Raw genomic sequence first — 13,233 nt, 5'->3', positions numbered from 1 at the left:
AGAGAGTTGGGGGGAAGGGGGGTGATTCTCTCTCACAACTGGACTTCCCAGAATTTTGTAAAAAAATTTTTTTATTTCGGGGATAAAGGTGGACAGGACTTTTCATAGTAATAGTTTCATTTGTTTGTTTTTTGGGGAGAAGGCTCGTCTTTATTAGCTTTTGGCTTATTATATTGGGAGATGTTATTTTCATTCTTTTTCATTTTTAATATAGTATTCTAATGTAAGTTTTCCTCTCAGTACCATCTTTGGCTGCATTTTCTGTACTTTTTTCTCTACTGTAACTATTCCTAAATAGTATGTCAGTTCAATTGGTTTTCTCTTCTTTAACTGAAGTTATAAAAATCAATGTTGTTTTATCAATTTAACTTTCTAATTCTTCTTGGGTTGATCTTTTTAGTTTACTACAAAACAATTTGGCCTAAACAATTTCTAATTTTTGAAATATACTGAGTTTTTTTGAAACTTTATATATGTTCAATTTCTGTACTTGTTTGTAAGTGTATGAAAGAGTGTATATCTTCAATACATATTTATTTAAACAAGTTTAGTAATTCTTATTCAGATGCTCTATAACCATATGTATATTATGGTCTCCTTTTCATTACACATTTAACAGTGTTTTATATTTCAATTTTATGTTGCCTGATGAATAAAGATTTGTGTCTGTCATCATATCTTATTGGTAGTTTATGAATCTTATTGATATAAAATATGTTTATTTGCTTCATATAATGCAATGTAAGAAAGAAAAACACCTGAAGTAATGCAGTTTAATGGGGTTAAAACTAAGACTGTCTTCATAACATTATTATTTGGCTACATGTATTAATATAAGTTTACTACTCCAGAGTGTCCAAAAGAAGTTGCCCAAATTCTTGAGTATTTTTCAAGTTACTTTTTTTCAAGCACAACTTGAAATAAGGATAATCTTATACAATTTCCTATATACAATCAATGTTGAGAAATGAAACTAGTAGGTTGAACTTCATTGCTAAAGTTATGGAGTTGAAAACTAAATTTCAAAGATGATTCTGGTCTCATATTGTATGCAGTAAACAAACACAATTTTGTAGGACTGGATCTATTATCAGATTCTACTGCTTTATTCTTTTGCCCTAACATACCAAGAGTCCTCTGTCCTGCTCTTTATTAAAAGAGAAGTTTTCAGGACTTTTACCTGGAGCAAACTCTAGCCACTGGCTGCTTTTGAGTAAAGATGGTTCTCCTCCTGTAAGGAATCATTTAATCAACTACCCTGGTATTGCCCTAAGGACTTTCTTGATTTATACTTGATCAGGAGTTAAGTGTTTTTTCAGGATTCCTCCGGTAATAACAGTTCTCACCTTTGCAGCTAGTTTCTTCAATCCACGTCTATGTCTGTTTTAGGTTGTAATTTCCTTTCTCAGTCTGATCCCATCTGCTTACTATGAATCAAAAAAATATGCAAAATATCTAGAATATGAAATACGGATATTCATATGGATATAGAGCACTTTCTTGCTTCTCCACTCTGCTATAGAACACACACCCATGTGTACATACACACAGTTTCAACAGGTCCAGTGGACCTTAGAAGGAAGCTGGATCTTAGGAGGGAGCTGAATATGACCAATACCTTGGCTAAGCCAAGGAAACATCATTCATATTATGTTGGTTTCACTTTTTGTGAGATTGTGCAAAACAGGAACTTAGAGGAAGAAAACATGTGTGCTTAGTCCGCCATTTGAACTTGAAGTATGAAGCATCTGCTAGTATTTAAAATGGGTCTTTCTTCCTTCTTCATACTGGTTATAATTGCTTTAGAAGTCTCAGAAAATATCAGAGTTGGTTATTTTAAAATGTGTATCACTCTGGCATCTGTGTTCTATGTAAGATCAGCAAAAATCTTTTGTAATTAACTAATGTGGAAGATTCTCTAGATATGGTTAAATTAAAAGAAAGATATTAATAGTTTCCCAGATGGGGAAAAAGGAGATTGCGGGTTTAAAAGCAAATAATTTTAATTCTCCAAATGTTCCCATATATTTGAATTTGCTTGTTGACTGCTTTTATCACACAATAAAACTAATAGCCTTCTGCATCCAAATGCAATAGAAAACAATCTTCACTGAGAAAAAAATTAAAATTATGAATTGCTACAGTGATAAAGTCTTGTCTTTATATTCTTGATAACAATAGGACTTACTATTTTGACTTCAGTATTTTTTAATTCAAAGTACATAATATCCATTTATAAATGGGTGCACATACATGTACAAAATCAAAACAAAACTTTTTTCCAGATACTTTTCTACTGTTCCAACATTTCAGTATAGAAAAATTGTATTTCCAATATATCTTATGATTAAAACAAATATTCACAATACTTAGAACCTCAGAGAAAAGTATTTATTACAATAAAATAAGCAGACAATAATTTGATAAATGTTAACTCATATGTGTTCATGGAGCCAATGGCAAAATTTGTCTTCATAATACCCACTACTTACAGAATCAGCTTCAAACTCTTTCCATTTGCATTTAAAGCTCTCTTAATTCCACCTTCTATCTCTTTTCTCTTTTCTCTCATTACTTTCTAACATAATTTAATTTTTAAATCTAGGAAAATAATTTTCTCACTTTTTTATTCATTGGTTTATTCATTCAATAAGTGTTCACTGAGTCCTTGCTATGTATCAGGCAGAGTTTTAGGCACTGGGGATACACTAGTGAAATGATAGACAAAAATTCCTACTCTTGTGGACTTTATATTCTTGTGGGGTCAGGGGAGACAGACACTAAAACATAAATTTAATAAATACATAAATTACTTGTCAGAAGCCCAGGATTATGAAATTTGCCCAGAATAAATGCTATCAGGAAGATACGGGGAAAGGGAGGGGTGCAACTAATCCAACTCAAGCCCTCGGATTCCAGTAAAGCCCTTCTCAATTTCTCCAACCTATAGTGGTTATTCCATCCTATGAATGACTATAAGCGCACTTGACAAGCTGTACCATCCAAATGACTTTTCTTAAATACTGTCTTATACTGCCATAGGAAGTAACCTAGAGAGAGCAGTATTTGAGGATGAGTCTGGGAGTCTAGTTCTACTCTTTTGATTGGTACGTCATAGAGCCTCCTGGGTGTTTTCCTCATTTTTGAGGGGTTTAAACTAGATATTACCTGAATATCTTTTGAAATTGAAACATCATAATTTTTATGTGTAACATCCTTCTCCCCCACACACAATTTCATCATAAAAATCCTTTATATGTATCCGTTCTTCTAGAACCATCCATACACATAATGTGTAACAAGCTTTAATTTATATTAGTTAATTTACTGGCAAAAGCATTTTCAATCTCATCATCAAAACATCATTCAGCAATGGGAGTGCTCATCATGGCTCAGTGGTTGACGAATCCAACTAGTGTCCATGAGGACTCAAGTTCAATCCCTGGCCTTGCCCAGTGGGTTAAGGATCTGGCAATGCCGTGAGCTGTGGTGTAGGTCACAGACACGGCTCAGATCCCGCATTGCTGTGGCTATGGCGTAGGCTGACAGCTAGCTTGGGGTAGGTTGTCTGCTAGACCCCTAACCTGGGAACCTCCATGTGCCGCGAGTGCAGCCCTAAAAAAAGACAAAAGACAAAAAAAAAATCATTCAGCAATGAATAAACTTTTGCAGGCATATATCCCAACCTTTCTACTGGCTGCAAATATTTCATATGAATGAACTCTCTCTCTAGCCTCTGAGTAAGACGTGAATTTTAAAGGAATTTAAGCTCAAGTACTCATGGTTCTCAAACTCTATCACATATTCAGTGGATATAAATGTTTTGTTTGTGATTCTCTCTAGGAAAATCTACCCTTCCAAGGCTTCCATGTCATTTGAAATTTGCATTGCCACATAATCACTCCCAATCGCTAGTCAATCTATAAATTTGGAAAGGAAATTAATCCAGACCAGAATGCCCAGATCAGTGCTTTACAGACTTGGCTGTGCATTGGAATCACCTGGGCATCCCATAAAAATGCAGATTCTGATTCAATAGGATCTGGCAGGTGAAACCTGCATTTCTAACAAGCTCTTAGGTGGCGCCAATCCCGCTTGTATACAGACCAGCCTTTGAATATTGAGAGATTAAAAGAAAATGATGGCATTATTAAACACTTTGAAGATGGAAATATGATTTGGTCGTTTTTATCACCACTGAATTGCTGAAGCTACTTTTCAGCAATTAAAAAAAAATGTTGTTTTCCTTATTTGTGAATAGTTCTACAAAAAGATCCCTATTTATATTACTACTAATCTGTCAAGGAGTAGACTGAGGTAAAAACATTTATTTACATTATGTGGTATAATTAACTGGAAAATGGTCACTCTGATTTAGTAAATAGTGTTTGGGCCTAAAATTTAAAAAAAAAAATTATTGAGATAAACAACATCAAAATTGTCAGGAGTAGGAAGGAAAAAATATTGTTTCTGAGTACCTTCCAAGACTTTTCCAAATGTTTTTAATTTTTCATAATTAACACATTTATTATATCTAGATAAGTTGCTACAAAAACACTGATTGCATCCAATGTTTTGGCTTCCATGCTATGTGCAGATATGAATGAGTAAGGAGAATTCAATCAATCAGGCAAGGGCGGAGTGGGGAATGGACCTATCTCTCACCTTGGAATGAATGTTTGCAGACATAAATACATACATACATACATACATACATACATACACACAAATGCTGCCTGAGAAAAAGTGCCAAGGCTGATCCCAAAAGCTTGTAAGATGAATCATCAAAACCAGATCTTAAAATTTGGACTACATATATAGAATTAAATAGGCATTAAAAAACAAGTAAGTTGAGAATAGGAAACCATGCTTCAGAAAAAGTAAAACCAGCTATGGTCTGTACCAATTTTGGAGAAAACTAAATAATATCCACACAAGGCTTTCGCCAGTCCTATGGATAACTGTGTAAAATCAGATTTATTTATCAAGCACGGGTTGATGCTAGATTAAGAAATTATTTATCTTGGGAGTTCCTGTCATGGCTCAGTGGTTAACGAATCTGACTAGGAACTACGAGGTTGCAGGTTCAATTCCTGGCCTCGTTCAGTGGGTTAAGGATCCGACATTGCCGTGAGCTGTAGTGTAGGTCGCAGACATGGCTCGGATCCCATGTTACTATGGCTCTGCTGTAGGCCGCCAGCTGCAGCTCCAATTAGACCCCTGGCCTGGGAACCTCCACATGCCATGGGAGCAGCCCTAGAAAAGCCAAAAAAGAAAAAAAGAAAAAAAAAGAAATTATCTTGCGTAAACCCTTATTTTAATTAAAATAAATTCATCCATGCCTATCCAATTTATTATATAATTTAAATTATGAAAATTCATATTCATGGATTTTCCATTAAAATGACATTAAAATTGTCTCCGTTAAATAATAAAAAGAAATTTGTATTCATTTGTACAAATTTCTTAAATGACTAACAAAAATGAAATTTTTATACACTTCTGTTTTCCAGTCTAGCAACTGGAAAAAAATTCTATTCCTCAAAAGATACATAAAGACTCTTCGAGTTTTAATCATTAGCACAAATTTTACTATTCATCTTTGCATGGTACAATGCCAGTTTGAAGAACAAATATCAGAACATGTAACTCAGATATGGAATCACCAGAGTTACACAATTTATGGCTCATCCCCAGAGTGTTCCTCAAACTGGCCAAAAGCTGGCAGCCAGACTCTGAAAGGTCGAAAGGAAAAAGATCGTATTCCCCAGGCTTAGAGCCTGTTGAAAGAGAACTCCTGGGCAAAAGAACGGATATGGAGTCTCTCTGCAACATGAAGCAGGCATGTGCTCTTTTGAGACTGATGGCTGCCAGGCATGTGCTCTTTTGAGACTGACTGCTCCCCCTCTTAAAGTCCCCAAATGACACACTAAGCACCACCTCAGGGCAGAGTATGAGGATATCAGGCTGTTCTCCTTCTCAAGAGTCTGCTACCCCAACCCAGATAGACAAGAAACCCTTAAGAATCTTTCATCTTTTACACCAGGATATGTTCGGTGTCCGGATTAGGGTAAGAGTCTTGTCCCCACAAAGATGAAGCTTCAAGCTGGCAGCCTAACAGATGCATTATGGTGCTCCCAGCTAGGGCAGGAAGAACACTCGCCATGCCCCGTCCAACTAGTGACAGGGCAAGCACACCAGGCCCTGACCCACCATGTGTCCACACCAAGGCCCCTGCTGTGAGAATAGGGAGCCATGGCCCTCAGAAAAAGGCACTGAGAGGGAGGCTCTATGACCAAGCCAACAGAGGCCTGGACAGGGCAGTTAAGATCTCATTTGAGAGAGGCAGCAGAAAGTGAGACTCAGCATGAACCTAGGCTCCAAACCTCAATGTATACTCAGATGTCTCATCATACTTCACTTACAAAACACAAATTCAAGGATAGATTTATTAAGAATTTTAAGATAGCAACCACTGAGGCAACCCCAAGCACAAGGCCCTTCTGAACATGGGGCTCAATGCACCATACTGACCACACAGCCATGAAGCCTGTCCTGCTCCAGATACATAAAAGTATAACTATATAACACCATTTGTACATAGTTGCATAGCTTATAAAAGCTGAGAGGGGATCAGTTCTCCTTGGAGAAATGGTGGATTCCAAGTCTGGACCAGGGAAAGTGCAAGTTGATCATGAGCCACCTAGCATCAAAAACAAGAATGTACCCAAAGACCAAAAGGAATTAGAGCAAATGGACATAAGAGCCAGTGTAAGTGGGCTCCCACTGGCCATATTTAGGATAACCTTGGCATCAAAATTAGTAACTGTGATTGATTGTAGTACCTTGAATAAATAAAAATCCACAAGAACAGTAGGATACTCAAAAAGAAAATAAGAAAAAGAGAAGAGTAAAAAAGAAAACAAGGCACACAGGAGGGAGGACAAAAATTCACTTGCTTTCACTGAAGATAACTATTATTCCAACTCCTTACTCTGAAAATTGGTGATTAGAGGGAAAGATTTAAGCATTTACCCAGCTTTTTAAAGATGAACAGCAGTTCACTGCCAGTTGATGAATGAAAAGCCTTCTTTTACAGAAGAATGAAGTGTAATGTAGAAGAAGTGCTATAATAAGAAATAGTTCAGTCAAGGATCATCAATGGATATTAAAACCATTTAGATGGAAGGTTGATGGGGAACAGGCTATTCGCATTCTCCCTTCAGATTATCTGCTAATTGAAAAATGGAAAATTTGCTTTTACAATAGAAATACCTTATAATTAACATCTCAACCAAGTAACCAAACCTAGTATCACAAACAGTGACATTTTATATCTCTTGATGGTATACCTGTGAAGAACTCTTTGCCAAAAATTATCAATTCACTCTAATTAAGCCTTTAGACCTAAGTTACTGTTATAGGAAATACAGGAGGTAGAAAAATAAATCAAGGACATCATAGGAAGAAGACTGACAAACCCAAAATGAAGATATTCTATCAGGCAATTGGTAGGGTCTCTTCGATAAATCAATGTCACAAAACTGTAATTCAAAAAGATACATGGGCCCACATATTCATAACAGCCAAGATATGGAAGCAACCTGAATGTCCATCAACAGATGAATGGATTAAGAAGATGTGATACATATACATAATGGAATACTACTCGGTCATAAAAAAGAACAAAATAATGCCATTTGCATCAACATGGATGCAACCAGAGACTCTCATAACTAAGGAATTAAGTCAGAAAGAGAAATACCATATAATATGACTTACATGTAGAATCTAAAATAGGGCACAAATGAACCAACCTGCAAAACAGAAACAGACTCACAGACATAGACAATAGGCTTGTGGTTGTCAAGGGGGAGGTGGGAGGGAGTGGGATGGATTGAGAGTTTGGCTTTAGTAGATACAAACTATTATATTTAAAATGGATACACAATGAGGTCCTACTGTATAGCACAGTAGAACTATATCCAGTCTCTTAGGATAGACTATGATGAAAGATAATAAAAGAAAGGAAATGTGTGTGTGTGTATATATATATATACACGATTGGGTTACTTGGCTATACAGCAGAAATTGGCACAACATTATAAATCAACTATACTCTCATATTTTTTTTAAAAAATCACATCAACACACACAAAAACTAATTCAATGTCATGAAAAATAAAACTTGGAGATGGGTGGTATTCCACCCTAAAGGGACATATCTGAAAATTTAACATGAAATTTTATAGATTACAGGTTTGAAAAAGTCAGTTATAATAACCATTTGTGAATAGCTGAAAAGATTTTAAATATACAGTAAGCACTAGGTAATATAAGGTAACATAATTTTCTAGGTGCAATAATAGTATTTTGCCAATGTGAGAGAATATCCCTATTTTCACAATATACATGCTAAAGTGTTTAGGTGGACAACTTTCTTTGAAATGATTCTGCAAAGAGGCTAAATGCTAACTGTTGAAATCTCAGAGGAGGGCATATGGACGTTCACTCTATTATTTATTCAACTTCTCTATGCCAAAAAATTTTTACAGTGGAAATAAAAGTCTTATTAATATACCTTTCAAACTTTCTCTTTAACAGCTGTAACCTTTTTCAAACAAAATATTACAAGAAGGCGAGCTCCCATCATGGCACAGCAGAAACAAATCCGACTAGGAACCATGAGGTTGTGGGTTCGATCCCTGGCCTTGCTCAGTGGGTTAAGGATCCAGCATTGCCATGAGCTCTGGTGTAGGTCACAGACGCGGCTAGGATCTGGCACTGCTGTGGCTCTGGAGTAGGCCGGCAGCTATAGCTCTGATTAAACCCTTAGCCTGGGAACCTCCATATGCCACAAGAGTGGCCCTAAAAAGACAAAAGACAAAAACAACAATAACAAAATATTATTCTGGCTAGAGCAGGTTGATAAACTAGGAGTCCATTCCTATCCGCAACCCCCTTGTCTCTCAAAGGGACCCCTGAAGCACTCAGAGGAATTCAGTTAAAACACTCTGAGTTAGTAAACAATTTCTTATAGTGACTAAAAGGGTTGGGGTGGCAGCAGAGCACCACATTCCTGAGGAAATAAAAGCATGCTCAAAGAATGGGCCAAAAAGGAAGGTAAAATAACTTGACATGTATTTCATATTATTATTAAGACCAATCCTCTCCTAGGACATTATGGAGCATCTAGGTAAATTGTCATTGAAGGCATATACAGTCAGAGCCCCAACCTCAGAGACAAAGAGGCCTCCAGCCATTAGGTGGCACTGTCATTAAATCAGTGGAGGATTTTCTAGAACTTACAGCCAAAGTACCCATCCATTCAAAACCTCTCATAAAGGGAGTTAGAGGGAGGTCCTAACTTCACATGGTCTTTTTAAATAAAAAAGACATATCTTACATATCTTTTGATATGTGTTTTAGAATCCAATTGAATTGCACTTTAATTACTAAAAAGTTTTAGGCTCTTTTGTAAAACAGCCCAAGAAGTTTTTATTTACTTCCTACTTGAAACAGCCAGAAGTTCTTATTTACTTCCTACTTGAAACACATTTCACTTTAAGAAAATAGCCTACTAAAAGTATGCATGTTTTAATTATGCTCTGTTTAAAGCATAATTAGATAGTATGAGTTTTAATTAGGTACTGAGCTTTTATCTTCATTCTTTTGTATGCTGTTGTGTATGGGCGGGTGTTTATGATGTTAAAGACCTGACTCTTCCTTAATTAGTTTCCGCCCATCCTGATCTATCTCTGAAATAATAAGAGAATTGTTTATCTACTGTGTGTATTTATTGTGTACAGATAAATATGTGCAATTTTCTAAGAGAGAAAGATTTTCCAAATTTATGAACTTAATAAAAAAGTATTTTTCTAGGGTTTTACCTATGGACAGATACTTGAGTTAAAGTTTCATAGATCTTAGCCATTATTATGATTGCTCAGGAATCAGTTTTTAAATAATAACCAGTGGAGTTTCTTGAGAGCATATAGTCCCACTTGCTTCTCATGGCATTCCTACAAGGTAGACATTATTTTCCCCTCTTTAGAAAGTGTTTGGACTGGGATTAAAATATACATAAGACCTGTCTGATTCAAAAACTCATGTTCTAAACTTGTGGTTGCCAAGAGGGAGGATTTAAGGGGAGGGATGGAGTAGGAGATTGGGGTTAAAAGATCTGAGCTATAAATACATGGAGGGAATAATCAACAAGATCCTACTGCATAGCATAGAAAACTATATTCAATATCCCATGAAAAACCATAAGAGAAAAGAATAATTTAAAAAGAATATTTTAAAAATCACTTTGCTCTACAGCAGAAATTGATACAACATTGTAAATTAACAATACTTCAATTAAAAATAATTTAAGAAACTCATGTTCTTTCTGATATATCAACTGCCATCATTAGAAAGTAAAATTTAGAAAGTAAAATGACAATATACTACAAGTCTCCACACATTTGGGTGCACAGAATGGGAAGTAAACAGTTTTTGTTGCTTGTAAAAAATCATAATGAGACTAATTAAACCATGAAAACAGATGTTTTTCAGGCTGTCTTAAATATTGAAGGAACTAGGCACTGTGAAACTAAAGGAATATTCTTTCATTCTCTCAAGCTATCAGGGAAACACTAAACAGTGATCTTCTTTCCATCTGCTTTTTCAAGAGTAAAAACAATCATGAATTGAAAAGAAACATATTCCTATATGCTAAACCAGAAGAGGAATACCTAGAAAATGTCAATAAGTAAAGGTAAATTAACTGCATAACCATCTCCAACATTGCCAATGACCACCCCCCCAAAAAATGCATCGAGACTTCCCATGTTGTATGGTAGCATCACTATGTTAGGAAAAAAAAAATTTAGTCTGCTCTTTTTATTCGGTATGCTACACTACACTTTCATGAAAAACACTATTAATTTTTTAACAGTAGGTGTAATTTTTAAGGCCAAAAATTGGACCTAAGAGAAACATCAAAGTAGTTGTCATATCAAAAAGACAAAGTCGAGTAGTGTGTATTTTGACATCTGTAAAATTTGGATATTGCTATAACATGGATCTAGCATTAGAATTAAATAAGAATAAACACAAGAAAGCTAATATGCTTGATAATATGCAGGTTCTTGCAGTAGGTTTGACTGGTGGCCCCTAAAAAAACATGTCCATGCCTTAATTCCTGTAATCTGTGAATACTACCTAATTTGGGAAAAAAAGGTCTTTTCAGATTTATGTTAAGAATCTTGGGATGAAGAGGCCATCCTGTATTATCTAGGTGGTCCATAAATCCAATAGCAAGTGCTCTTATAAGAGAAAGAGGATTCTGATAAACAGAGATGAAGATAGAGGCAGAGATTAGAGTGATGTGGCCACAAGCCAAGAACACAAAGGAATTCTTAGGCCACCAGTAGCTAGCTAGAAGAAGCATAGAAGGATTCCACCCTAGAACTTCCAGAGGGAGTGTCGCCCTCCCAATACCTTTGTTTCAGAAGTCTGGCCTCCAGAACTCTAAGTGAATTTTTCTCTCTTCGAAACCACACTATCGTTGTAATTTGTCATAGTATAGTTTTCCCATGGTAGTTAACAATAATTAAGTTAAAGTAATTGTTACACCTTCCTGTTGGTTTAATCCAATGGCTCTCAATCTTCAATGCATATTTAAATCATCTGGGAAGTTCCTGAAATACACATACCCAGACCCCCACCCCCTGAGATTCTGGTTTAATAGGTAGGCAGTGGGGAGAGACATGTTCTCAGTAGTTTTCAAAATCTCTCAGGTAAACACAATATAAAGCAGATATTGAAATTAACTGTTAATATTGTTTTTCAGAATCTGTTTTCCACATTAGATTTTGAGCTCTATTAGGATAGGAGCTATTTTTAAATTCTTCCTACCAAATATAGTACCTGACATAGCAATATATTTGTTGAAGAAACAAATGAACATCTAACTCTCTGACATAGGTTTATTCAAATGTGAAAAATGAATGAAACACGGCCCCTAACCTCAAGCAGTTCTTGATCATGACAGGAGAAAGATAAGGCAGGTTGTGGTAGAGAAGAAAAGCTGTCTAGGAACAATAGCAATTATATCAAGTATAATCATATGCAGCTTCAAATATTAGAAACCCTAAAATAACAGTGGATTAATAAATAAAACTTTCTCTTACACAGAAAAGAAGTCTAGTAGTAGACTGGAACTGGTAAATAGTTTCAGAGTTATCTTGGACCTGAACTTCTCCCTTGTTCGTCTTTGTTTCTTAGCATAGAGTTCCTAATTCGTGGCCCACTATGGCTTTTTAAGTTCCAGAGTGGACAAGCACATTTGCAGCCAAAAGGAAGGGATGAGAAAGAACAAGCACATCCCATTAAGGACCTCTTTAATGCACAAGACATGACACTCCCACCCCTGTCTATATCCCAATAGCCACAATTTAGTCATATGAGCATCTCTGTCTACAAGAGACTAAGAATATTGCTTTATTTACGCAAGTTATATACCCAGCTAAAAATTGGCAATTCTATATATTTTTAAAATGTATATTTAGAGGAAATGAATTACTACCTGCCAAAATAATTAATTCTAACAGAAAAAACCGAGATACTATGCTATAATAAAGGTTCGTGACACTTTGGGAGTACAGGGAAAGGCACTAAAATTCCAACTGCAAACATCAGGGAAGGCTTAATATAAAAGGTATCATTTGAGCCACAAAATTTAAATAAAACAATAGGCAGGTAAGAACATACTCTGGACAGAGATATGGGGACAAAAGCATAGATATGGGAAGGTACAGAGTATATGTCAGCAAAAAGTATATCTAGTAGAGAATACAAAAGAGATTGTCCTATTGTGGAAAAGAACAAGAATTTTTAATTACAGAAAACAAGTTTGAATCACTACCCAAGCTACTTAATAGTTCAGTAGTGGCAGTTGTGAGATTTAAATGAGATTATGAAAAAAAGATGTGTAAATAATCAAATTGGAAAACCATATATGATAAGCATGAAACAGAAATCCAGATCAGTGGTGGAGGGACAGAATGTTATACTAAGACCTTTGAGTTTATCCTGCTCGTAACCGTAAGGAAATTGAGTACGTTAGTAAAAATCATACTACTCCTTCTTTAGGGAAAGTCCATTTGGTAATTTTGATTATGAACTTTTGTGATTTTAATAATAAAAAAACTATTTGTCGCAGTAGGGTAATCTACATACTACCCT

The sequence above is a fragment of the Sus scrofa genome, chromosome 3 (assembly GCF_000003025.6).
Source record: "Sus scrofa isolate TJ Tabasco breed Duroc chromosome 3, Sscrofa11.1, whole genome shotgun sequence".
NCBI classification, from domain to species: domain Eukaryota; kingdom Metazoa; phylum Chordata; class Mammalia; order Artiodactyla; family Suidae; genus Sus; species Sus scrofa.
This window is presented reverse-complemented; position numbering follows the sequence as displayed.